Source organism: Cetorhinus maximus, chromosome 5, assembly GCF_964194155.1.
Source record: "Cetorhinus maximus chromosome 5, sCetMax3.hap1.1, whole genome shotgun sequence".
Lineage (NCBI taxonomy): Eukaryota > Metazoa > Chordata > Chondrichthyes > Lamniformes > Cetorhinidae > Cetorhinus > Cetorhinus maximus.
In genome coordinates, this window is record NC_135883.1 from 54,665,545 (window position 1) to 54,693,113 (window position 27,569).

Genomic DNA, 27,569 nt, shown 5'->3' on the forward strand with positions numbered 1-27,569 from the left:
ATCCTCTCTCTCCAAAACTATAACACCATCCTTAATCAATACTGCCACTCCTCTCCCTTTTCTTCCCTTCCTGTCTCTCTTGTACCCAAGAATATTTAATGCCCACTCCTGCCCTTCTTTGAGCCAGGTCTCTGTTACAGCAATAATATCATAATATCATAGTTCCAACCTGTGCCTGTAGTTCACCAATCTTATGAACCACACTCCGTGTATTCACATACATGCATGTTAATCCTGATTTAGGCTTTTTAACTTCCCCCCTTGCTCTGACCCCATCTAATGGCTTACTCTACTTCTATCAAATTCTCCAAGTATGCTATTTACCTTGATGCTACTCCCTGATATATCATCCTTATCAGTTAACACTTCTCTACTTCCCACTGCCAGTTTTTCTCCTCTCCTCTCTGAATTTCCCCTCAGGTTCCCATCCCCCTGCCTATCTAGATTAAACCCTCCCCAACAGCACCATCAAACCATCCCACGAGAACATTAGTCCCAGTCCTGTTAAGGTGTAAACTGTCCTTCTTGTACAGGACCCTACTGCCCCAGAACCAGTCCCAGTGCCTCAGAAATCTGAAGCTCTCCCCTTACTCCATTTCTCCAGCCACCTATTGAACTGTTCAATCTTCCTATTCTTATGCTCACTAGCACATGGCACTGGGAGTAATCCTGAGATTACTGCTCTTGAGGTCCTGCTTTTCAATTTCCTTCCGAACTCCCTAAAATCTGCTTTCAGGACTTCGTCCCTTTTCCTGCCTATGTCATTGGTTCCAATGTGGACCACGACCTCTGGCTAATCGACCTCCCCCAAAAGAATGTCCTGCAGCCGCTCTGTGGCACCCTAGAGGCAACCTACCATCCTGGAGTCACATCTACGGCTGCAGAAATGCCTGTCTGCGCCTCCAAATATGGAATCATCTACTATTATAGCACTTCCACTCTTTCACCTCCCCTCCTGTGCAGCTGAGACACCCATGGTGCCATGAACTTGGCTCTTGCTACAGTCCTCTGAGGAACCATCCCGCTCACCAGTATCCAAAATGGAAAAGTGGTTAGAGAGCGAGATAGCCTCAGGGGATTCCTGCACTACCTGCCTTGTTTCTCTTAGATACTCTGGTGGTCACCCATTCCATCCCTGTCTGTGTACTTCTTAGCTATGGTGTCACCACCTCTTTAAAGGTGCCATCCGCATAATCCTCAGCCTTGTGGATGCATCATAGTGACTCCAGCCACCACTCAAGTTCCACAACCCAGAGCTCAAGTTTCTACAGCTGGTGACATTTCCTGCAGATGTAGTCATCAAAGGCACTTTGTGTCTGCGTGACTTCTCACAACCCGGAGGATGCACATTTCACATGGCTGAGCTGCACTGACAAACCTTAAACTTTATATAAAGTGTTTACTCACCTGTCACTTACCAATCGTCATCCCCTCCCCTCTTGCACTCTCTATGAAGTCTTGCTGCTTTCTCTTTCTCGCGCCTCTTTATAAAGCCACACTCTTTTTTAAAATGAAGTCTCCCCACTCTCTGCGCTCTTTATAGATGAAGTCTCATCACTCTCCACACCCTTTATAAATGAAGTCCCCACCCCACCCCCACCCCCGCGCTCTTTTTTAAAATGAAGTCTCCCCACCCTTCGCGTTTTTGAAAAAATCAGCATGGTTAAAACTGGCAGGTTCATTGGCCTGGATTTTCATCCTCAAGGTGGGTAGTGGGAGTTAGGAAAATTCCGCCTAGGGTAAAGGCGGGTATGGGTGCAGCTGGAGCCAGACCAGCCAACTCGGGAAAAAGTTTGGAGGCAGCCACAGGGGCTGCCGAGTGCGGTGGCGGGCTGTGTAAAAGGCCCACCATCTTCCTCTGATACCCACATATCCATGCTTGGCCTACTGCAATGATCCAGTGAAGGCCAATGCCAACTGGAGGAACAGCACCTCATCTTCCGATTAGGCACTTTACAGTCTTCCGAACTTAACGTTGAGTTCAACAACTTCAGACCATGAACTCTCTTCTCCATCTTTACCAGTTTTTTAATCCACTTTTAAAATTATTTTTATTTATTTATTTTTTATCCACTCGCCAAGTTATGTTTTCACAGAGCACTGACCTTTGTTCTGCTATTAACACATTCTGCTTCTTACCTTTATGCCACTTTAAGCACCTTCTTCAGTCTTTAACAATACCATTAACATTCCCTATGACTTGTGTCCATGGCATCTTTGTCAATCTCTCCTGAGTTCTCACCTATCCCTGACCTTCTATTTTGCTCCACCTGCTCCACCCTCTCTTAAACAGATCACATTTCTATTTCTCTTTAGCTCCGAAGAAGAGTCATACGGACTCAAAATGTTAACTCTGTTTCTCTCTCCACAGATATTGAGTTTTCCCAGCATTTTCTGTTTTTATTATTGTATAAAAGGTGCAAAAAGGATTTAGTCACAGTTAAAATAAAAGCACAAAGACTCTCCATTCCTCACCCCTCACATGCCCTCATCATCCAAACACTCCTCATGTTCCAACCTTGCATGCCCCCTGTGGCTTTTCACCCATCCCCTATGGCCCCTCAACCCCTGATGTTTGGGGTATTGTTTCACAATGTAGCTAGATCCATGCTATCTGAAGTGTTGTGTAAGCCTCAGCATTGGAGCTTGGTTTGTTATTCAGTGTAGGGCCAACACAGTCAGATCCAATTTCTTAGTGTGGTAGTGGGTGGGAAAAAGAACATTTTACCCGCCGTCCACAATAGCAGCTTTGCATGCCGTATCATCCCAATCCCGCCTCATTAATCATGCATTCCCGAGAAACACGCCGTTTCTATGGCAGGTGGGCTCTCATTTGCCCACCAAGCCGCCACCTCGCCGTTTCCACACGCCAGGTGCCATATTTAAACTGCAGCTTCCAGCCCAGGACTACTGCAGTGAAGAGATGGTCCCGATAGGCAAGAGGGCTGCAGGCCCCTGATTCAGTGACGCTTCTCTGAAAAGACTTTTGGACGCCATGGAGACCTGCCATGATGTCCTCTACTCCCCCCACCCTGGCTGCAAGATGTCCAGCAATCTCATCACTCCGGCTTGGGAGGTGATGGCAGCGGTGGTCAGTGCCAATGCTGCACAGAAGAGGTTGGATATCCAATGCAGAAAGAGGATGAATAATTTTATCTGTGCCGCCAGAGTAAGTCAACTATCTCATCTCTCTAAATTCACACACTCAAGCCCATCACACATTCACTGGCATCTCACTCACTGTCAGCTCAAGGGACATCACCACTCACGCTCTCACACACACCCTCACATCTCCATCTGGCCTCATCTCCTCTGGAGACTGCCTCACCATCTTGGGGCCAGTTTCACAGATCAATATGTGCCCCCACACACCCTGGGATATGCCCCTTCCCCACTACAGCCCTAGCCCTGCAGCCACTGAAAAGCCACCCCTGCCTTACGGCTGGTCTGGTAGGTCGAGACCTGCCCATGAGCCCCCCTAAAAGTGATGTGGTGCTATCGCAAAGCCTGGCGCTGATGACTGCAAGTGCTGCCCGAAGCAAAACAAACCTTGAAGTCCCTAGCGAAGTGCAGCTCTCCAGGTGCACATCGCTTATGTACAGTTGTGAAACATGTTGGAGTGCAATCACACCAATGTACTCGGATGATCCAGCATGGGGGGATGATTCCAGTGAGCTGGGCTTGTAATGATATGCAGATGTAATACAATGAAGTTCCCAACGTCCGGCGGCGAGAAACGGGCCTTCTCGCTATATCGCCCACTCACGCCGCCAAACATGCCTACCGCCAATGGGCACGGAAAATTCCACCCAATAACCTGAATTTAGTGAGTATGGTAAAATGGGGCTGTGCTTACCTGTTGTGTCAGAATGCTCTGCTGGTAACATTAGGTCAAACATAATGGGAAAAATTTCACAATCGACGGGTTTGTAGGCTGAGAGGCTGATGAGTTTCTCCAGGTGGCCTTTCCACCTCCCTCCTGACCTGTGACTGACCTGCCCACTATTTTATGGGGCCCAGGCACATGCGAGGCCTTGGGTGGCCCTGCCCTCGCCCCAATTGAAGCCTTTAAGTGGCCAACCATTGCTCACTTAAGGGCCGCTTCCCACCTGAGCTCAATTTTGAGACTGGTGGGAGCAGTTCTGGGGGGAGTAAGCCCAGAAGGTCACCCTGCTCAAGCCTCAGGCAGGAAAGGGGGCTCCTGCCTTAAGGGCCTTCTTTCCACATCGGGCAGCCCCCAATGTCTGACCAATGTCAGAGGTGCTCCCTCACCTCCTGGCCTCTACATTATGACCCCCTTTCCCAACCCTCCACCTTGGCTCGCCTTCCTTCCCTGATGTGAGGCCCCCTGCACTTACCTGGTCCTGTACTCCGGGACCTAGAGCCTGGGGACTGCTGGTAGTCCCAGTCTTGGCCACTGCTGCCACTATCACTGTTGGAATTATAGAGATGCTGGCCAATCAGATTTGCCAGCAGCTCTCTGAGACGGGACTTCCTCCTGATTGAGAGGCAAAATTCCCGTCTCCAGCCAATTAATGCTCCTTGGAGAGTAAATGTCTGTGGGGCTGCCATGATCAGCAAGCATGCATTCCCTGCTGACTCTTTGGAGGTGGGTGGGGTGGGGGTGCAGGGCAGCAATCCCTGTCATTCAAAAACTCTGCCCAATGACTTCAGTCCTATCAATGTTCCATTGAAGAAAATTCTTGCTCATTCAAGACATCTTGGATACCACATTCCTGGAGTAGCATAGGAATTTAGGGAGGGAATTCCAGAGCTTAAGGTCTAGTCAGTTTAAGGCATGGAGATCAATCGTGAGGGAAAAGGTTTGGGGTGTACAAGTGACCACTGTCAGAGTAGCAAAGGTCAAAGTTTACATGTCTGGAGGAGATTACAGAGGTAGGGAGAGGCAAGGCCATGAAGAGAGTTGAGAACAATCTTAGAATCATAAAATGATACAGCACAGAAGGAGTCATTCAGCTCATTAAGTCTGCACTGGCTGTTTAGAAGAGCAATCCAGTTATAGTCCAACTCCCTGGCTCTTTTCCCATATCCCTGCAATTTTTTTCTTCTTCAAGTATTTACCCAACTCCCCATTGAAAGCTACTACTAAATCTGTTTCCACCACCCAATTATGTAGTGTTTTCCAGATCCTAACCACTTGTCACATTAAGGTTTTCATTCACGGGTTGCAAATTTTAAATTTGAGTTATTGAGAGACAGAGTCAATGTAGCTCAGCAAGCGCAGGGGCAGTTGGTGAATGGGACTTGGTGCAAGACAGGATACATGTAAAAATGTTTTGAATAATTTAGTACTGCAGTTATTGCTTCAGGAATGAGGTTTTGTATCAGCTTGAAACTTTTGTTAATGAGACATGTCTTTTTCATTATTTAATTAACAGTTGGAATGGTTGTTTGGGTGCATTGTAAAGCACATTCCTGCAAATGAGCAAATACATTTGGGACCTATAGCTTTTTATTGTTAAGTTTTAACGTGTAATGCTCTGATCCTGAGCAGTTTCCACATTGTAAACACGACAGATCACCTTGCAGTTGGTTTGTATTTTACTGTTTTAAAAGTTTAAGTTTATAACCAATGAATAGTTTCATCTAATGCACAAGGGTAGGTGTCTAACATAATTAGTAATACTGATGTAATAATCATGGTGGCGGTAATTTTGACTTTGTGTTATAGTGTAAAATATGTCTTTAGTGAATCAGCAACCAGTTTTACATCTCTCAATTTTTATTTTCATTGAAATCAATGGAAGTACAAATCAGGAGAGATATAAAACAGGCTAGTGATTTGCAATCACTCATATATCTCACAAAGTCAGAATGATCTCCAGTGCCCTTTACACAGCAGCAATTCATTCGAAAGAGACTCATGCTTAAACTTTATTAAAAAAAATCAGCTAGCAAAGACTCGGTGAATCAAAAAACCTCCCCTCACACAAAATGACAAATAGGACAAGAAAATAGTTATTATCTGTTCCACAGCACTAGATAGGAAATAATGGGATTAAATCAGTGCTCCCAAAAGAGTAGTGGTGATGGTGGCTGAAAGAATCATTGAATTGTGGATCTTATAGGCAGCACTGTAAAAAGGGCGATTACCGAAAGGACAGCTTCTCACATTATTCTTTGTCGGTCTGTGATTTTAATCACCACTCAAAATAGAATAATATTGCAAACAATCTGATTGAAAGGAGCACCATGTCTGGTTCAAAATTTTAGTCGAACATGGCACTGAAATTCTACTGGGATTCTCCAACTGTAACTCTGGAAGAAGACTGGTGGAACTGCCAATAGATGGCCATTTACGTTGTTTCTTGGGGTGTCAGCTGATCTCCCTGGAGAATTTAAGGGCCAATAACCTGGAGTTCTTGCTTAATGGGAAGTAGCCACTGGCGAAGGATATCTACCATTAATGATGGTGGTAACCTGCAATGGAGCCAGCTGAAATTTACCATTGGTTTAGTCATTCTCTAGGTTAGAAATTCACCACTCTAGTAACCAATTAGGGAAGCAGGTTGTTTGGATGGTTTTGCCTTGGATGGTTTTAATGATGAGACTTCATTAACATGCCGCTCACTGACCTTCCGACTAAAACAGCTGTGAGGCCAATGACGGGCAGCAGGTTGACCTTTAAAATTGGGTAGCAGGAGACCATCACTAAGGACCCAGGAGATCAGTCCACTGCACAAGGTGAGTGATTCACAAGGGGAAATCATGGTCAGGGTGGGGATTTGGGGGGATGCCCTGGGTAGGGAAGATCTATAGGTATCCGTTTGAGGCCAGGAGGGGCTCTCCTGCTTCTCATGACCTACAGGGAAAGCAAAAATAAAATCTCAAACTTATCTTACTGGGTCCCTTGTGGCCTGATTGCTGTTCATGCCTCCTGGCTGCTCCCTGTTCAAGCCTAAAGTTAAAATAGAAGATCAGGCCTGGTGGTGTAGTTGTGTTGTCACTGGACTAGTATTTCAGAGACCCAGGATAATGCTCTGGGGACCCAGGTTCAGATCCCACCATGGCAGGTGGTGGGATTTGAATTCAACAAATATCTGGAATTAAAAGTCTAATGATGACCAGAAACCATTTTCCCTTTGTAAAAGCCCATCTGGCTTACTAATGTCCTTTAGGGAAGGAAATCTGTTGTCCTTACCTGGCCTGTTTTTTTTCTTACATATGACTCCATATTCACAGCAATGTGGTTGACTCTTAAAAATGCCCACTGAACAAGGGGTGGGCAATAAATGCTGACCTAGCCAGTGTTGCCCACATCCCATGAACAAATTTTAAAAAAAAATATAATCTGAATATTTAATGAGAACCTGGCTGATCTGAAATATGACGTCTTTGCCACCTACAATTTAAAATTGAAGTTGAATAGATCAAGGTGGACACAAGTGGGTAAGTTCCCTGTTCCATTTTAACTCAGTGACAGCAATGACCAGAAAGGGTCTGCCAACAGACATGTCTTTTTTATCTCCACACCAGCAAAGTAGCAATGACCAAGGTGCGTCATTTTCAGATCTCCAAGCTATGTCCATGATTGGTACAGCATGCCCTATGGTTGTGACGGTAGCTTCAACTTTTTATGCTACCGGGTGCTTCTAGGCCACCAAAAAGGACATCAGTCAAACCTGCCCTGTTGAGATGTACTAAGCAAGTTACATGAGGAAATATCCTTATAATACCTTCCTAGTGTAGCTGACCCACTAAGCTTTCTTAAGTAGCAAGATTTCCAACAGTGCACAACACTGTAGATAGAACTAGTGTAGTCATCAAGACCCATCAAGGGGGTAGTGGCTTTGTATTTCGGAGTACAGGGTCATGCAGTTACATAGGTTGCATTGAACTGTTATGCCGAGATGGCATGAAGGGAAAAATCTTTAACATTTGTTTTTCTTCCATATTCTCTTGTTTAATTTTTTTTTTCAATGGAAAATTGCTGGGCTGATAGAATGGCTGCAGCTGGTCATGTGCTGGTGGTTCTGGAAGATTAGAAACAGAAACATAGGCCAGGATTTTATGGCTCCACCATGGTGTGCCTCCCCCCAGCAGATGCGGCGAGCCATTTAACTGTCCATTCAGTTCCGCAGGACCGTAATATCTCACCGGGTGGGAGGGGTCGTAAAATCCTGGCCGAAGAAAATAGGAGCAGGAGTAGGTCATTCGGCCCTTCGAGCCTGCTCCGCCATTCAATATGATCATGGCTGATCCTCTATCTCAACAGCATACTCCTGCTCTCTCCCCATACCTCAAGACACCTTCAGACTCTAGAAATCTAACTAGTTCCTTCTTAATTATATTCAGTGACTTGGCCTCCACACCCTTCTGTGGTAGAGAATTCCACAGGCTTACCACCCTCTGAGTGAAGAAGTTTCACCTCATCTCAGTCCTAAATGGCCCACCTCACATCCTGAGACTGTGACCCCTTATTCTAGAACCCCCCACCCCCAGCAAGAGGAAACATCATCCCCGCATCTAGTCTGTCCAGCCCTGTCAGAATTTTATACTTTTCAATGAGATCCCCTTTCATTCTTCTAAACTCCGGTGAATACAGGCCTAGTCAGCCCAACCTCTCCTCATACAACAATCCTGCCATCCCAGAATCAGCGTGGTAAACCTTCGCTGCACTCCCTCTATGGCAAGTATATCCTTTATTAGGTAAGGAGACCAAAACTGCACACAATGCTCCAGGTGTGGTTTCACCATGGCCCTGTACAGCTGCAGTAAGACATCCTTGCTCCTGTACTCAAGTCCTCTTGCAATGAAGACCAACATGTAATTTGCTTCCTTAACTGCTCGCTGCTCCTGCATGCTTTCTTTCAGAGATTGGTGTACAGGGACATCCAGGTCCCTTTGTACATCAACATTTCCCAATCTATCACCATTTGAATAATACTCTGCCATTCTGTTTTTCCTACCGAAGTGGATAACTTCACACTTATCCACATTGTACTGCATCTGCCATGTATTTGCCCACTCACTCAACCCATCTAAATCGCCTTGAAGCCTATTAACATCCTCCTCATCACTCACATTCCCACCAAGGTTCGTGTCATGAGCAAACTTGGAAATATTACATTTAGTTCCCTCATCCAAATCATTGGTATATATTGTAAATAGCTGGGGCCCAAGCACTGATCTCTGCGGTACCCCACTAATCACCGCCTGCCATTCTGAAAAAGACCCATTTATTCCTACTCTTTGTTTCCTGTCTGCTAACCAATTCTCAATCCATGGCAATATATTACCCCCAATCCCATGTGGTTTAATTTTACACACTAACCTCTTATGTGGGACTTTATCAAAAGCTTTCTGAAAATCCAAATATACCACATGCTCCCTTATCTATTCTGCTAGTTACTTTGTCTAATCCAGCTGATATTTTCTAAGTGTCCTGTTATCACATTGTTTATAATAGACTCTAGTATTTTCCCTACTACTGATGTTAATCTAATGGGTCTGTATTTCCCTGCTTTCTCCATCTCTCCTTTTTCTAAATAATGGGGTTAGATTTTCCACCCTCCAATCTGCTGGGACTTAGAGAATCTACAGAATTTTGGAAGATGACAACCAATGCATCCACTATTTCCAAGACCACCTCCTTTAGTACCCTGGAATGTAGATTATTAGGCCCTGGGGATTTATTGACCCATTAATTTCGCCAGCACTATTTTTTTTTTAGTAATATTACATTCCCTCAATTCCTCCTTCTCACTAGACCCTTGGTACCCTAGGAGATCTGGGAAGTTTTCTGTGTCTTCCTTCTTGAAGACAGAACTAAAGTAGTTGCTTAATTGCTCTGCCATTTCTTTGTTCTCTATTATAAGGGGCAGAATTTTCTGAGCTCACTGGCGGTGGGTGTGAAGGCAGGTCATGATCATTCACTCAGCCTGCCGATGGTGGGCTGGATTTCCCGCCATCGGTCAGCAGGGAACTAATTGCAAGACATCAGCATATAATTAAAAGACCATCCTGCCAGGCTCTTGGAAGCCCGCTGTTTTGTCCGTCCAAAGCAGCGGGAAAGCAGACTGACATGTTTCACAACAGCACGCAGGCAACATATGCACTTGGCAGCCTTCACTTTGGGGGAACTGAGGTGAGTCAGCAGCAGCGCTCTTCACAGCTTGCCCGTTGTTCACAGGCCGCAAGGATGCCGGAGGAGCAGCCTCGGAGGCAATTGCTGAGGGTAGGGGCTATTAGGGGTCAAATGTTGGCCAGCCTAGGATGCAAGCGTTGTCGGTCGGGCGGGGGTGGGGGGTTCAAGTGCTGCCCTGGCGTTGACAGGGCAGCCATGAAGCACATTCATCTTTAGCCATCCAAGGGGTGACCAGCACTCTCCGGGAAGCATTAAGGGGCAGTCACACAGGGCCAGGAAAGGTGCTAAGTACACCCATGATAACCACATCTCTCCCTCTCTCTTTCATGCTGCAGAAGGACCATATCAGGTTCATGGATCCTGCTGACCTAGCTGTATGCCTGATGGCCAAAGAGACCATAGAAGACTGAAGAGAGAGCGACTGAGGCTCCTGGATGTGCAAAGGCAGGAGCAGCAACCTCATGAAGAAGGGGCAGCAGGGGCTCCAGCACACGCTGCCACAACAACGTGCCCTGGCTGGTCAGTGTCTGGCAACACCCAGGGTCTATAGACACCCCCTGCCATTCCTGCAGATGACGGAGTGTTTCTCCTGCTGACGACTGTGCATGTCTGGCTCACATCTGCCACTTACTGCAGGACTTGGCGCCAAGGGGGCATAGAGGGCATCCACTGCCAGTGTGACCTGCCTTCACACCCACCGCCAGTGAGCTCAGAAAATTCTGCCCCTTATAATAGAGAACAAAGAAATGGCAGAGCAATTAAGCAACTACTTTAGTTCTGTCTTCAAGAAGGAAGACACAGAAAACTTCCCAGATCTCCTAGGGTACTAGGAAACTGCTCAATTTCTATGCCAGTGGCTCCATTCAGGGCTCCACAAGTGACCTCTGTGGGATTTCACAAGCCGCCACCCACAAATGCATCCATGAGGTCATGGATGCCATCTTCTCCATGGCACACAACTTAGTGCATTTCGCCCAGGGCCAGGATAGCCATTGGACTCGCCCTGATCTCGGGATTCCCACAGGTGCAGGGTGCAATTGACTGCACCCATGTGACGCTCAGGTCTCCATCGCTACACTGAGTGGACTTCATGAATCGTGATGGCTTCCACTCACTGAATGTGCAGCTGGTATGCGACCACCAGGAATACATCCTGCAGGTATGTGCACGGTTTCAAGGGCTGAGCGCAATACCTACATCCTGAGTCAATAGCAGATCCCTGCAGTCTTCCAGGGTCTACAGAGGCTGCAGGGTTGGCTCCTTGGGGACAAAGGCTACCTACAGAGGCCGTGACTGATGACACCCATGCGGCGGCCTCAGACTGCAGCAGAGTGACACCAAAATGAGGCTCATGCGGCCACTCACAGCTTGGTGGAGCAGACCATCGGGATGCTGAAGATGAGGTTCCAGTGCCTGGACAGGTCTAGTGGAGCCCTGCAATACAATCTGCAGAGGGTGTTGCGCATCGTCGTCATCTGCTGCACCCTTTACAACCTGGCACTCCAATGGGGAGACGAGCTGTCTGAGGAGGGGATTGAGGAGCTGGAGGTTCCTCGGATGAGGAGGATGCCAGTGGAGATGAGGGTGAGGGGGTACTCAGTGGTGGACAATGACGGGGATGATGCTCTCATACTGGTAAGATGAGACAGGCATGCTCGGGAGGCCTTCATAGCTGCCAGATTTGTGGAGGACGATGACGACATGCAGTGAGGTGTCCCCATTGATCCTCACATCACAGTTGTGAACGTTTGACTCCAGTCTGGTTGATGGCAGCACCAATGCCCTCTGTAAAAAATGCTCACTGTTGCTGACTGTGATGCCCTGTCTATGATGACTTTGGCGGGCAACCTCTGGAGGGCCAAGGCTTGGTGGACCCCGACCTGCTTTAAGGATCCTCCTTTGTGGCAGTGGCACCGTCCTCAGCCTGTGAAGCTGGAGCAGTGGAGGCCACAAGAAGAGGGGATTCGGATGGGTCGGTCACTCCCAGAGTCACCTGGGTGGATGGCCCCGGAGCGTACATCTGCTGGTCCTCCTCCCTATGAGTGCCCAAAGGCCTCTGGCTGACTCCGTGAGTGGAAGCAGTAGCTAGAGTGAGATCGAACTGCCCAGCACCCCTTTCGCATACACACTGTTGGAGGCCAACTATGGCAACATGTAGTTAAGCCTGCGCAGCAGTGCAGGAGTGATGTTCTGGACCAAGATCTCCATGGCGGCCGGCATCCTGCCAGTGTTGACTTCGGTGCGTTGCAGTGCTGGTGCTATCACCTCAGCCTGAAGACGGACGGACTCCTCCGCCGTGCCTTGCAACCTGAGGAGTGCAGCGGACATCCCTTCCTGATGTTCCCGAGCTTGACTTCACAGCTCCAGCAACTGTGACATGACTGAGTCCAGAGGCTCATCATCTGACTCGGACTCAGCAATGCTCTGGCCTTCAGCAGTCCTCCGAGTGCTGGGAACTGGGAAGTCCCTGCCTCCGCCTGATGGATCAGAAAGTTCAATGTGCTCACCAGATTGTTATCCCGAGCCTACTCTAAAGCTAGGTCCCATCGAGGTGTGTGTCTCTGCACTGGCGGAGGGTGAGCACTGTGATGGGCCTTCAGGGAGGGTGCCTACAGATTCCTCTTCAGAGGTTTCTTCGGGGCTTGATTGGAGCCCTGGGTCATGGACTCTGTTGTCTGTTTGGCAGATGTGCCTGCGAAAGCAGGGAGAGATAATTGGTGCATGCCAGTGGCCTGTGAAACAGGACACATCACTCACAGCATGGTTGTCTGATGGATGTTGCACTGCTGGATCCTCACTTGGTAGAGCAGCGCCGACCTCACCATCAGCACAGAACCAGTCCCGGTCATCGCCGGCCAGCTGGATGGCTCTGTTTTTGAATTCTGTCAGAACTTTGATCTCCAGCATCCCTCCACCTGTCTGCGACCTTTCCCTCCTGTTGTGTGCCATGCTGTCCTGCATGGATAGAGATGGGGAGAGTGTATCAAGTCATCTGCTTGGCCAGATGATAAGTATGCCTGGCCTGTATGGGTGGTGAGTGGTCCCATAGATGGGATGAGGACAATGACGATGTTTGTGAAAGAGTGAATGGTGATGTACCTTGCACCGGCAGTGAGTGAGGGCCCTGTGGATGTGAGATGGGTTTGTGAGTGTGTGAGTTGGCAGTGATTCCTGGCGGAATGGAGGAGATCATTCATCCTTTTGCAGCTCTGGGTGGCTGTCCTTCTCTGCAGGGTGCTGGTGCTGACCACCGCTGCCACCGCCTCCCAAGCTGGGTTGGTGACATTGCTACCCATCCTGTGGCCAGAGCAGGGGTAGAGCACGTCTCAGCGGGCCTCCACGGCGTCCAGCAGTCGCTCGAGGGACTCATCTTATTTCCTTTGCTGGCCATGTCTCCCAGGCATTGGTGATGAGCTGGTGGCGATGAGTGCTTTGCTGGCGGCTGCCCTTTAAAGATGGCGGCCGGTGTGGTGCAACAGCGGGGTGATGGCGGGCAGGCAAATGAGAGCCTGCCCGCCATGGAAAATGGCGTGTTTCGCGGGATTGGGTAAATAATGAGACAGGCTCGGGACGGTGGTGGTGAGCTGCCTTCTTGAACTGCTGCAGTCCATGTGGTGTAGCTACACTCACAAAGCTGTTAGGAAGGGAGTTCCAGGATTTGGACCCAGCAACATGAAGGAACGGCTATATATTTCAAAGTCGGGATGGTGAGTGACTTGGTGGGGAACTTCCACGTGGTGGTGTTCCCAGCTATCTGCTGCCATTGCTCTTCTCAATGGTTCTCATTTGGAAGGCACTGTCGAAGCTTAGTCAATTCCTGCAGCGCATCTTGTAGATGGTACACACTGCTGCTACTGTGCGACGGTGGTGGAGGGAGTGAATGTTTGTGGATGTGGTGCCAATCAAGCGGGCTGCTTTGTGTTGGGTTCTTTCAAGCTTCTTGAGTGTTGTGGGAGCTGCACTCATCCAGGCAAGTGGGGAGTATTCCATCACACTCCTGACTTGTGCCTTGTAGATGGTGGACAGGCTTTGGGGAGTCAGAAGATGAGTTACTCTTTGCAGGATTCCTAGCCTCTGACCTGCTCTTGTAGCCACAGTATTTATATGGCTAGCCCAATTCAGTTTCTGGTTAATGGTAACCCCCAGGTTGTTGGTAGTGGGGGATTCAGTGATGGTAATGCCAATGAAGTCAAGGGGCGATGGTTAGATTCTCTCTTGTTAGATATGGTCATTGCCTGGCACTTATGTGGCACAAATGTTACTTGGCACTTGTCAGCCTAAGCCTGGATATTGTCCAGGTCTTGCTGCATTTGGACTTGGGCTGCTTCAGTATCTGAGGAGCTGTGAATGGTGCTGAACATTGTGCAATCATCAGCGAACATTCCCACTTCTGATCTTATGATGGAAGGAAGGTCATTGATGGAGCAGCTAAAGATGTTTGTGCCGAGGACACCACCCTGAGGAACTCCTGCAGTGATGTCCTGGAGCTGAGATGACTGATCTCCAACAACCACAACCATCTTCCTTTGTGCTAGGTATGACTCCAACCAGCAGAGACTTTTCCCCTGATTCCCATTGACTCCAGTTTTGTTAGGGCTCCTTGATGCCACACTCAGCCAAATGCAACCTTGATGTCAAGTCAGTCACTCTCACCTCCCCTTGGGTGGTCAGCCCTTTTGTCCATGTTTGAACCAAGGCTGTAACGAGGTCAGGAACTGAGTGGCCCTGGCGGATCTCAAACTGGGCATCAGTGAGCAGGTTATTACTAAGCAAATGCCACTTGACAGCACTGTTGATGACTCCTTCCATTACTTTACTGATGACCGAGAGTAGGTTGATGGGGCAGTAATTGACCGGGTTGGATTTGTCCTGCTTTTTGTGTACAGGACATACCTGGGCAATTTTCCACATAGCCGGGTAGATGCTGGTGTTGTAGCTGCACTGGAACAGCTTGGCTAGTGGTGCGGCAAGTTCTGGCGCACAAGTCTTCAGTACTATTGCCAGAATATTTTCAGGGCCCATAGCCTTTACAGTATTCAATGCCTTCAGCGTTTCTTGATATCACGTGGAGTGAATCGAATTGGCTGACGACTGGCATCTGGAGGAGGAGACCGAGATAGAGAAGAGGAGAACAGTAATAATAATTCTATCCACCCGCCCAACCAGCCTGTGCTAGAATTAGTATACTCTATAAGAGTCTCCCCCGCCACCCCTTCATTCCAGCTACCTCCTCTCAGTCTTTCAGCATACCTTTCTAATCTTTTTTTTCCTCATATACTATTCTAGCTTCTTTTTGAAGCTGCCACTGCTTTGCGTTTTCTCACTTTGGATCTACAGGAAAAGAAATTGTGTACATTTTATAATTCATCCTCAAACTGCACGATGAGAACAAAAATGTGCATTTATATAGTCCTTTTAATCAAATAAAACATCGCAAAGTGTTTCACAGGAGTGTTGTCGAATATGATTCGACTGCAACCATATAAAGAGATATTAGGACAGATGACCAAAGGCTTCAAAGATGTAACTTTTAAGGACTGTCTTAAAAGGTGAGAGAAAGATCAACAGTGGAGAGGTTTAGGGAGGAAATTCCAGAGCTTAGGGCCAGGGCAGTTGAAGGCAAGGCCACCAATGATGGATTAATTAAAAGAGTTGGTGCGCCAAAGGCTGGAATTGGAAGGATTCAGGTACTTTGGAGAGCAGTTGGATAGGACAAGGTTACAAAGGTGAGGATATGGAAGTTAACTGAAAAGGAGGATGAGAATTCTTAAAATGGAGGCATTGCTAGATCAGAATCCAATGGATCAGTATAAATAGGAATAATTGGCAAGTGCTAGATGAGCTCAAGTTTATGGAGTTTATTACACCAGCTAGAAGAGCAATGTAATAGTCAAGTCGAGAAGTAAGATCATTCAGTAGATTGGCAACAATGATCTTGTTGCTTCTAAAGCAGAATGTAGGATTAGGGGAAGTGAGATGATTTGATAGACAGTGGCACAGTGACTCCAAAATTGCCCTATCATCCTCTGTGGATTCCAACCATATAGAGCGGGTGCCATCTCCTCTAACCTGCTTTTGTACTGCTGACCAATGTTTTCTCCTCATTCTCTTGCAATAGTTTTAGGCAGCCTTACCCATTACCAGAACTGATGATATTTTAACCACCAGGACCAGGGTGAGAAGTTAAGTTCATACCATGGTCTTTTGTGAAGAAATATTTTTTCATTGATCTGTTAAGAGTTTGTGCAGGTGCTATCTTGACAGGTAAATCTTTCAGAGGATGTAGCTTATGGACACTTACATTGGCATTGCACCTTGTATAAGGAACAGATAGGAATGCCCACAAAGCCACCTACATGACACTAACCTTTGCACTTCTTTTGATGCCATTGAACATCTTTCTCACCTGCTTCCAAGTTCTTTGAACTGGGGGAATTGTACTAACTCATTCCATATTTTTCGTGTTCTCTTATCTTATACACTTGCCTTGGGAAATAGTGGAAGGATGTGTCTGACAGTTAGCCACAACCATCTTTGTACCAGCCAATAGGGTACCTAGTCTTGTACAGCTGGAAAGTTTAATGGGCTTGCACAACACTTCCAGTCGTGGGGGGTGGGAAGGGCAGCCACAACCACCAGACACGTGTATCCCTTTGGTTCTCAACCTAAAGTTCAGGGCATCCTCTCGCTGGGACTGTACTGAACAGGTTCTAATCATGTACTATCTGGCCAAGATTTCTACCAATAAACCAAAGATTTCATGAAATCCTCCCAAGATGATTGGGCCTCGGATTTCAGAATGGGAATAATCTTTCACTCAAAGGAAGGCCACCACCTTATGTCATAATTCCTGCAAGACATCCGAGACCTGGAATCTTCACCTAGATCATCCATGCTCAAAGTGTCCACTGCATCTTAACCTTCACTCAGTGCAGACTCCTCTACTCTGTCTTAGAGGGAACAACAACCCTTTCAGAGCAGCTGGTTGGTCCAATTTTCTAATTATCAATCAATCAGCACCCAGGTCTGACTCCTATCCATTCAGCTTAAGGGGAGGTGCCTCTATTCAGAAATTGGCCTAGGCTCATCCCCCACCCACCCCCACCCCCAGGCCACGACTGGTGCAAACTCAACCACTATTACAGGATACCAAAAATGGGACTTATAGCCAAACTAGTTTGAATACTTTATCTCTAAAGTCTGAAAACTGAGAAACAATTAATTTCTCATCAGTTTGGAGTTACTCAATTCCTCAATGCAGGCAGCTTGGACGATGTTGCATTGTAGCCTTGTGTCCATCATTTCCAGTTTCTGGTGCCTGCCACTACAAGTTCTAGTCTTGTATCCTTGTAATTTTACAATGCATTCAAGGAGACAGTGGTTCACCCAGTGTCAATTAACTTCCTTTAAAAAAATTGGACAGTGTGAAATCTGGAAAAAAAATCATGCTGTAATTGGCCTTTTAAATCAAGTGCACCATTTAGTGAAAGCCAAATTGTAATTTTAAGATCAGCCATTAATTAAAGTAAGTCTAATGCATTAAATGTTGCATTCTGCTGAAAGATAATGAAACTTTAAAATTGAATGGCTTCGAGCAGATTCATATTTAGGTGACAATAATATGCTCAAGCTAACGAAGTAAAAGCCATAATCGGATTAGGATGTAGTTAAACTTTTGCAGTCCCTAGTCAACTGAGACTTTTCAACTGAGACCACACTTGGCCACTAGGAAAGGTCATTTAATAGAACACCTGCTGTTGACATCAGAATGTTAATCCAGCTATCTGATGTTAATTTATGTGTTATTATGCTCTATTTGTGTCACAATGCTCCAGACAAATAAAGCAAATGTTATACCTTTTGACTAGGGTGGACAAATTTTTCCTGAATCTGTTTTCTGTTTCTGGAGCACTCCAAACATCATATGCTCATGTACCATGTGCCAAGAAAAGTGATTAAGTGTTCATAGCCTGTTGAGGGAAGAGAGTTCCAGATTTTCACAACCCTCCATTTGAGAAAGTGCTTTCTCATTTCTCTCCTAAATGGCTCAGCTCTCTGTGAGATTAAGTCTTGCTCTAGGTTCCCCAAGCAAAGGAAATGATTTATGTAGACCTTACAGTGACATTTAAGATAAGAGAATGGAAAAGGTAAATTCAGAATATTGATTTAAGCTAAATAACTAGTAGGACAGAAAGGAAAAGGTAATTGAAATAAAAACAAAAAATGCTGGAAAAACTCAGCAGGCCTGGCAGCATCTGAGAGAAAAACAAAATTAATGTTTCGAGTCCGTATGACTTCTTCAGAGTGCCAAAGAGTCATCAAATGGGTTAGCAGAAAGAGCAGTGCAAACATTCAAATCAGAAATGAAGAAATCATCCGAAGGAATGTTAAAAGCTTGAATTTCACATTTTCTTCTCAATTATCATATGACTCCTCATGCAAATACAGGTTCAACATGTCTGAATTACTGATGAAACGCTGTCTTCATACAAGCTGAAGTCTAGTGTTTCCAACTTAGAGGGAAAGGTAGAGAAGAACCTGAGTAGTCAGAAAGTGAATTATAATATTCATAGCAAAGCTTGAAGATTTACTGTGGGAGATGTAGTTTTCATGCAAAATTCTGGAAATGGACCTAGTTGGGTTCCTGGTATAATTGTTTCTGAAACTGGACCTTTGTTATTCCAAGTGGAAGTGGAAGACCGGATTGTTCGAAAACATGTGGATCATCTAAGGAGTAGAGAGACATACCAACAACCAGCTATTCCACCTGTAATTGATGGTGAACCTTTACCTTTAGTCACTGATGTGCCAGATTGACTTAGAATGATGTCTCTGTTGAATTACTTAATTCTGAACTGTCATTGTCTAATGATGTCCCTGATGCTGCAGTTCCAGATCATGTCGATCCAGTGGGAGAATTTCAAGTCATAGAGCTACGTCACTCTAACCGAATTAGAAAATCACCTCAGAGACTTAATCTATAATCACATGACCTGTATATATATGTATAAATTGTGGATTAAGATATTCTTTGTAAATAAGAAGTGTAAAAAATCTAAAGGGGAGGAATGTAGTGATTGTAGGTATAACCTTTCCTGCTGCCTTTAGGGGTCATGCCATTATACTGATGAATCAGCCCTAAATGTGGGTAATCTTAGGGGTGGAGCTTTCCATTCATGGACCTGGTTCAAGCATGTAGCGTCTACAAGAGCTCTGTAAATAAAGTTACCTGTTTCAAGTAGGAAACCTGTCCGGTACACCAAGTTTATTACAGAATTGCTATTCAATTCCTTGTTAGAAGGTTCTGGAAACCAAATTATCACCTTGTTATTCACATAGTTGAGTAGCATGTTCACAGTCCCTGTGCTATCATGAATAAATGTCCATCTCTTGGGTCAGATACCAAATGAATGTCACCAAGTGAAACTGTGTCCCAGCAAAAATCATTGCCCTCAGATGAAGTAGACTAAAATGAGAAAGATGTGAAGAAAATTTTGAAAGAAAATACTGTGGGATGGGAACATTGGAAATATGCAGGATTGGAAAAGACCTTTGTGGCCCATCTCGCTGGTCCCTATGTCTACAAAATGTTATAGTTCATGATACTTCTCAAACCCACCTCCCTTCAAACTTTTGTCCAAGTACTTACAGGTCTTCATTCAGTCAGAATATTAAAGGATATGCATCAAAGTTAGGTAAATGCAGTTGAGATACTAATCAACCATGACCTGATTTAGAGCAGAACAGTATTCACCAGCTTTATTTCTGTTTCTATCTTTCTTTTGAATTCACAGATACAGGCAGCTCCCAATGCCAGCCTTGGCATTCTATTCCACATATTCACCAGCTTCTGCATAGGTTAATTTAATCAAAATCTTTCTCGCTTTCCCTCTTTTAATTCTGAGGGCGTAGCCTCTTCTATTTTATGTAAATTTTGTGAATTAAGTAAAACTTTTGACTAGGCACTGAATGCAACAGCAAGTGCAGGATCATTAAACATCATATAATTCGTAAACCAAGAACCTGGTGTAAATTAAGAATCACTCATGGATTTTGAAGAGAGATTTTTCAAACTTAGATGTCATTGTAAATACATAAAGTTCCCAAAAATGTCTATTGTCTTTGTAATAAATGTTGTTCTGGCTCTTGATTGGTAATTTTGCAATGGCCTTGGAAGCTACCTTGAATGCAGTATTAAACAGATTGTTACATATATAGAGGCTCCCACAATGGCAAGAACTCATGTTGCTCAGGGAATGAGTAATGTAAGCTATAGGGTGACAACACTACTGTTCATAATGTATATTCATAATTAAATGTTTTTTTTTAAAATTCCTTGACATTTATAGAGGCTATGATGCATGTCAAAGCTGACACCACCTTACTTTTAGATTGAGCCTGTACATGCATATCTGATAGTTTCTCCAGGAACTCAGATCTCCAAGGTAGCATTTTAATGAATCATTGTTGATAGATCATCAAATTATTAAAAGACTTAGAAGAATTACTCATTGTTAATGATACAGCTGTATCTCTGTCTACTCTTGGTAAATTATTAAAGCTTACTTTAAGCTATAGATTAATCTCCAATCTGTTGTTTAGTAAATAAAGGGCACATGAAATACCTTTCATAGCAGAAAAAAAAATACATTGGAACATAGCAAAAATATTGGATGCATTGGTGTAATCTTCCAAAATTCCCAAGATTCTGGAAAGGTCCCAGCAGATTGGAAAACTGCAAATATAACAGCTCTATTCAGATAGATCAGTTAGCCTAACATATTTCTTTGTAAAATTCCAGGAATCCATTATAAAAGAGGCTGTATTAGATTGCAAGGTCGGCATATGTTGTTATATTGCCCTCTGCTTCCATCTCTGTTGGGCAGATGTAAAATTGCTCAATAAGTTGCTGTGAACCCACATGACGAGTTTTTCTCAGTGCTAATCATAATATAGATAGTAGCAGGACATTTACAAAATCATAATACAGTTAAACATGTCAACATGGCTTTATGAAAGGAAAATTGCATTTGACAAATAAATTAGAGCTCTTTGAGGATGTAACAAGCAGGGTGGATAAAGGGGGACCAGTAGATGTAGTGTATTTTGATTTCCAAAAGGCATCGGGTACCACATAAGAAGTCACTACGCAAGAAAAGAGCTAATGGCGTTGGGGGTAATAGCTTGGGTAGAGGATTGGGTAACAAACAGGAGAAGATCTAAAGCTGCTAGAATTCTTTGGAGAGGTAAGGTACTGTTTTGGAGAGGTAAGATACCCTTTTGGATATGGTCCCGGGACACAGTTGGGGGAGGTCTAGGAGTGGTAAGTATCTTTGGGAGAGGTAAGATGCCCGAATGTGCTTATAAAGTGCATAAACTCATTGAAACCGTCAAGCTAATTGGAACTGTCAAAAGGAATGTAAAAAAGAACTGTCAAGCTGTCAAGGCATTTAGAAGTCCTGACGTTTAAATATTCGAATGTAATCACCTACAGTTTTTAAAAAAGAGTCAGTGCTTGCTATTTCACTCTGTCTGTTGACATAAGCCTGAAGACTATCATTACTGGTTTAATGCTGCATGACTGATTTCATAACCTTCCATTATCATAGTGGGGTGCCTCTCAGTTCACAGTTTGATTGACAGCTCCAAGTGGCTGTAGACTCTTTGAAATGAGACAAATTCCGATACATTTTAATATAAGGTATTAAAGGAAGTTAAATATAGTTGATGGTTTTTTGTCAATAAGAGTTGTTTTTGAAATAGTGAATTCTTCAATAGCAACTTAATGACTTTATTTATCTCATCTTTACATGGGTTCTGAGTTCTGCCCATGGCGAATACGGGGTGAGTTGTCATGGTAGTTGTAAGGGCAAAGCATGGTTGTTGGGTGGGCATGGGTTGACATTAAGTTGGCATGAAGGCTATAAAGGGCCATGGAGGATGGGTAGCAGGGCATAGGTCATCATGGAGGGTATGAGGGACCATGGGGGTGGGTAGAGGGGCATAGATTGCCATGAGTTGGCATGGATGTGGCATGGGGAGTGTGTGGGGGGGGCGAGGGAGGAGGGCTGTTTTATGTTTTATCACTCTTAAAAAGCTTCTACACAGTGCCAGCGCATTGAGGCAGGCCATCCACCCAGCTTGTCTGCACCCAGCAGCCTCCTCACATGCTCCGGGGTTGCCCGTCATTACTCCCATTTTCACCCATGCCCCCGGACTGAAAATCTGACCCTCCAGGACACTTTCTCCCAGGTCAGGTTTGCAGATCCAAGAATTGTCCCAACTCTGACTTCCCAACCGAGAGCAAAACTCAGACCAGAATGTTGAGGTAAATGGGTCATTTTCAAGTTGGCAAACTGTAACAAGTGGGGTGTCAGTGATGGGGCCTCAACTATTTTCAATCTATAGTAATGACTTGAATGAAGTGACAGAGAGCCAGACTCTGTAGACCTTTAAAAATGGCGGCTGGGACCCGATTCTGGGATTCTCACCCCCATTCCTACCCCCTCCCACAATTTTTGCTGGCATGGGAGAAGAGTGCGGGCAGTGAGCCTTTAAACCAGCCTGTCTCAGCACTCGGCAGCCTATGTGGCTACCTCCAATCTGCGTCCAGGTTGGGGGGCCCAACTCTATCCCAAACCTATACCCAAGAACAAAAATAGTGTCATTCGGGGCACTTATACTTGAACGTAAATCACAAAAAGTTAGAGGTTAATTCCTGAGATGAAGGTGTTGGCTTTTGCTGAGAGGTTGAGCAGGTTGGGCATTTACTCATGGAGCTTAGAAGAATGAGACATATAATGTTTAATGAAACATATAAGATTCGGGGCTTGACAGGATAGATGCTAAGAGGATGTTTCCACTCATGGCAGAATCTTGAACAGGGTGGCACAGATTCAAAATAAGAGCCTTCCATTTAAGACAGAGATGAGGGGCAGGAATATCTTCTCTCAGAGGGCATTAATCTTTGGAATTCTCTGCCCCAGATAGAACTGCAGGCTGGATCATTAAATATATTCAAGGCTTAGTTGGACAGCTTTTTGGTCTACAAGAGTTTTAAGGGTTATGGTGGGCAGGCAGGAAAGTGGACTTAAGGCCACAATCAGATCAGCCATGATTTTATTGAATGCGAAGCAGGCTCAAGGATCCAACTCCCACTCCTATTTATTATGTTCTTATATTAAGAGCTTAATGAATTGGGAAAAAATATCAAACAGCAGCAATATTAAAATTTACAACTGCTCATGATGAATTATTTTAAATGCAGTGAAAATTGTGGACAAATGATGATTGTGGACGCATGATTACACAAGATGGATCAGCTGCCATGGCAACTTCTGACTGCAATGTTAGATAAAATCATACATTTGACCCCCAAGGTATTAAATATACTTTTAAAAACGTGAGAAGAAATGATGCCCAGTTAAAAATGATCCCTCCCATGTAAACTTACCTGATATTTTATTCAATAAACTAACTTTACCACGTATGTTGAAGAGAAAAATACCATTGTACATCCTATTACAATTAAAGAGATAATAAATCTGTCCTTTCACAAAGTGCCTTATTCATCAAATTTATATAAAATATTCTGTAATAAGCTTGCAGCTTTATTGTTATAGATGTACAATAAAGCCCTTAAGGCAAGAAATGTTCATAAACACTCTGTCTGGATTAATTTCCTATATTTAAGAGTACAGTCAGGTTCATTTCCAAAATAAGAATGGAATGTGAAATCTTATCTCGATCTTAGTGATTAGATTTGAAAGAAATCTTTCATTATTAACTGGCATCAAGTGGGAATGATCTATCATTGAAATTCTTAAAACATTATTTAATACCCATTCTGCTCACATAGATTCTGAAGTTGCTATTTCCTTTGATGCAGAGAAAGCATTTGAAATTGATAAGTGACCCTATTTATTCTTTAATACTTGAGTACCTTTGAGTTGAGAGGCTAGACTTCATTATCCTCAGGCAAATATGAAGCTTTCACTATCTTTTAATGGAATAGAAGCAACTCACAAATACTAAGTTCCCATCTGTGATCTCCTGCACCTTCTGAATCTGAGTTGAATAGATGTAGGGCTAAAAACTCAATTAAACTATGAGGTGGAGGAGGTGGGGGAAATTGTGATGTGCAATTGCCCCATAAGCAGTTGAAATGATGCAGGCAAGCATGCAAACTTTGTGCTGCCTGCTCACCTCAATGAATGTGGAGTGCAGCCCAGCACTGGATGTGCTGCTGACTGGCTGTAAACTCAGCAATAGGCCCAAGTGAATGCATGCCCAGCATGAATCACTGCTAGCTTGCACTTCCTAAGCTCTTAAAGGCAAGGAACATTCAGGCTGCTGCAGCATCTGATAACGACTCCAAAATGTTTCAGGGAAGGAACAGAGATATCAATGGAGCATTAGGCTAGGCAAAGGGCTCCCAGGTTCTCTGAAATAAGCACAGTGCCAATATCTGAGCTGGTGGCAGAGCTGGAGGCCTTAGTTCAGGAGGCAGGAAGAAGGAGAGAGCTCATGTTTCCATGGAGGCCAGGCACACACTGTGAAGGGAATGGGAGAAAGTAACCACGGAGGTCGATTCAAAGAGCTACAGAGCTGGAAGAAGTTTGATGACCTCACACGAGCGATCCAGGATATTGAATGCAGTTTCAAATGTCATCCCCTGCCCACCGCAACATGAACCTCACATACTGCTCAATGCACAAAAGTTCCATCATTAACCCATCAGTAACCCTAGCAATTAAAACTCATGCCCAAAAGTCAGATGCTCCACATCTCCCTCACACACTTACAACTGCTACAAGCCTCACACTCACAACTAAAAACTTACACATACATCCAGCTATTCAGATACAACAGGCACATCACCCAAGCACCTTGTAACACATTCACTGACATTCTTCCCTCTCTCTTGCAGGACAAGGTGGCTTGTAACAGGAGACGGCAGTAGAGAACTGGCCAGGGACAGGCATGCCTATAACTCCCGAACTTCTTAGAAGAGATGGTTCAGCAAATTATTGGACCAGCAACTACCCACCTTGCAACTAGCATTGCTGAAACCATCCAGGATGACTCCCATATGTTCCTGCCTTACGCACTTTCTCAAATTCAACCTCACAATCATCCTACCATTTGGCATAAAGTACAAACTGCTACTGGAGTAAGCATGGACCTCTTGCTTTCCACCCACCCCTTTCTCTCACCCCCACCCGACCGACCCCCTGCCCCTATCTTTCCACCTTCAGATACCCAAAAAAGGGAAAGATACAGCAAAAAAATCCTGAGCTCCCTGGATGATGAAAGAGATAGAAATTAAGATGAAGAAAGGGTGTGCTTATGACAGATGTCAGGTGGATAATACAATGTGGAACCAGGCTGAATATAAAAGCTTCAGAGGAGAAGTGAGAAAGTAAATAAGAGAAGCAAAGAGAGAGTAAAAAAAGAGGCTGGCAGCTAACATGAAAGGGAATCCCAAAGTCTTCTATAGGCATATGGAGGGAGTGCAACGGAGGTTCACCAGACTAATCCCTGGGACTTTTTTTATTCATTCAAGGGACGTGAGCTTCACTGGTTAGGCCAGTATTTATTGCCCATCCTTCATTGCCCTTGTGAAGGTGGTGGCGAGCTGCCTTCTTGAATCACTGCAGTCCATGTGGTGTAGGTACACCCACAGTGCTGTTAGTGAGTGTCATGACCACAGATCATAGTCCCGAGTTGCTTACAGACATATTGGACTTTTAATTAAGATGTGTTTTTTCAAAAAAGGACATACAAGCAAAAGCTGGCTGAGACTGTAAAGTAACCATTTGCCAAACTAGTGCAGAGGACAGAATGTCACACCTAAAAATGTGTCAAGGCCTACATCAGACAGAGACACTTCAAAGGAAAAGATGCAATGCAAAAACTGAACTGTAATCTCCTGTGGTTGCAGAGATAATGAAGGTGGATTATCATCTTAGCAGAAACCATCTCCTGTGAGTTATATCGTACACCGTGGACATGATGTGAGTTGAAAAGAAAGCAGATCTGGGTGAAAGGCATATTTGTTTTTCCCTTCCAGGAATACACAAGAAAAGGGGTTAAAAGTCGACTGCAACCCTACTTGCGTGTGCTCGTTTTGGTGTTCCAGGCCTGGTGTGCGAGGGTGTGCTGTGAAGGTCATGGCTGAAGGACATCAATTAGGCATCCCTGTGCTTGTAGGTAAAAAAAAGTCATCTCTCTCTGATTGCTGGAAGCAAGTCACAAGTCAGCAAAGTCACAGTCAAAAAAGAAACAGTACAACTCCTTTCAACTAAGCTGAAGAACCAAGGATCTCCGAACCAACTACTCAACTGCCAAAGTCAGCTCTACCAGAATCACCCAACTTAATGGCTGCAACATTTCGCCATCTACTCCTCACAGACCAGCCAAAGCCTGATTTATATATCTTTTTAACTTTTATTTCTGGACTCACTTCTCATTTCTAACCTGTGTTTATGCGCGTTGCATTTTTTAAAAAAAATTTCTCACGTTTTTGTAACTAATAAACTCACTCTTCCTTTAACTCAATAAAACCTGGTTAAATTGGCTCTTTTTAAAACAATATATTTAGACTGGGAAAAGATTTCCACGAGGGAAGGGATTATTTTTAAATTAATCTTGTTGTGACCAACTGAGGGGGTTGAATAAAGAAGGGAAGACCGTTCATCCCTCCTCACCCAGGAGCATAACAGTTTGGGATACCTTGTCCGGGATCATAGCAAATTGGGGGAACCTCACCTGGGGACTGGTCGTAATAGGACAAAGTTCCAGGATCTTGACCCAGTGACAGTGAAGGCACGGTGATATATTTCCAAGTCAGCCGCTCACCATCCTGACTTGGAAATATATCGCTGTTCCTTCACTGCTGCTGGGTCAAAATCCTGAAACTCCCTTCCTAATAGTGCTGTGGGTGTACCCACGCCACATGAACTGCAGCAGTTCAAGAAGGTAGCTCACCACCATCTTCTCAAGAGCAATTGGGGAATAAATGCTGGCCTAGCTAGCGATGCCCACATCCCGTGAGTAAATAATTTTTAAAAATTATGAGAAAACTGGGCCTGTATTGACTAGAGTTTCGAAGAATGAGAGGTGATCTCATTGAAACTTACAAAATTCTCACAGGGCGTGACAGGGTGGATGTGGATAACATGCCTGGCTGGTGAGTCTAGAACCAGGTGACACAATCTCAGAATACGGGATAGGCCATTTAACATTAAATGAGGAGGAATTTCATCATTCAGAGGCTGGTGAATCTTTGAAATTCTCTATCCCAGAGGCCTGTGGAAGCTCAATCATTGAGCATGTTCAAGACAGAAATCGACAGGCTAGGCCATGCTGAAAGTGGAGGCAATTAATACATGAGAAGGATTGAACATCGATAAGGAGGACATATTATATAGGCTGTCTGAGCTTAAAAGTTGTTAAGGCA

General features: G+C 44.8%; 1 long non-coding RNA gene across 1 annotated transcript in view; it reads left to right on the forward strand.

Annotated features, from left to right (window-relative positions):
* Nucleotides 1–26,610, forward strand: part of LOC144680295 (uncharacterized) — a 32,155-nt gene extending 5,545 nt beyond the window's left edge. The window contains exon 2 of the long non-coding RNA XR_013576528.1: nt 25,038–26,610. This is a non-coding gene — a long non-coding RNA (uncharacterized LOC144680295). The remainder of the gene's footprint in view (nt 1–25,037) is intronic.
* The last annotated feature ends 959 nt before the right edge of the window (nt 26,611–27,569 follow it).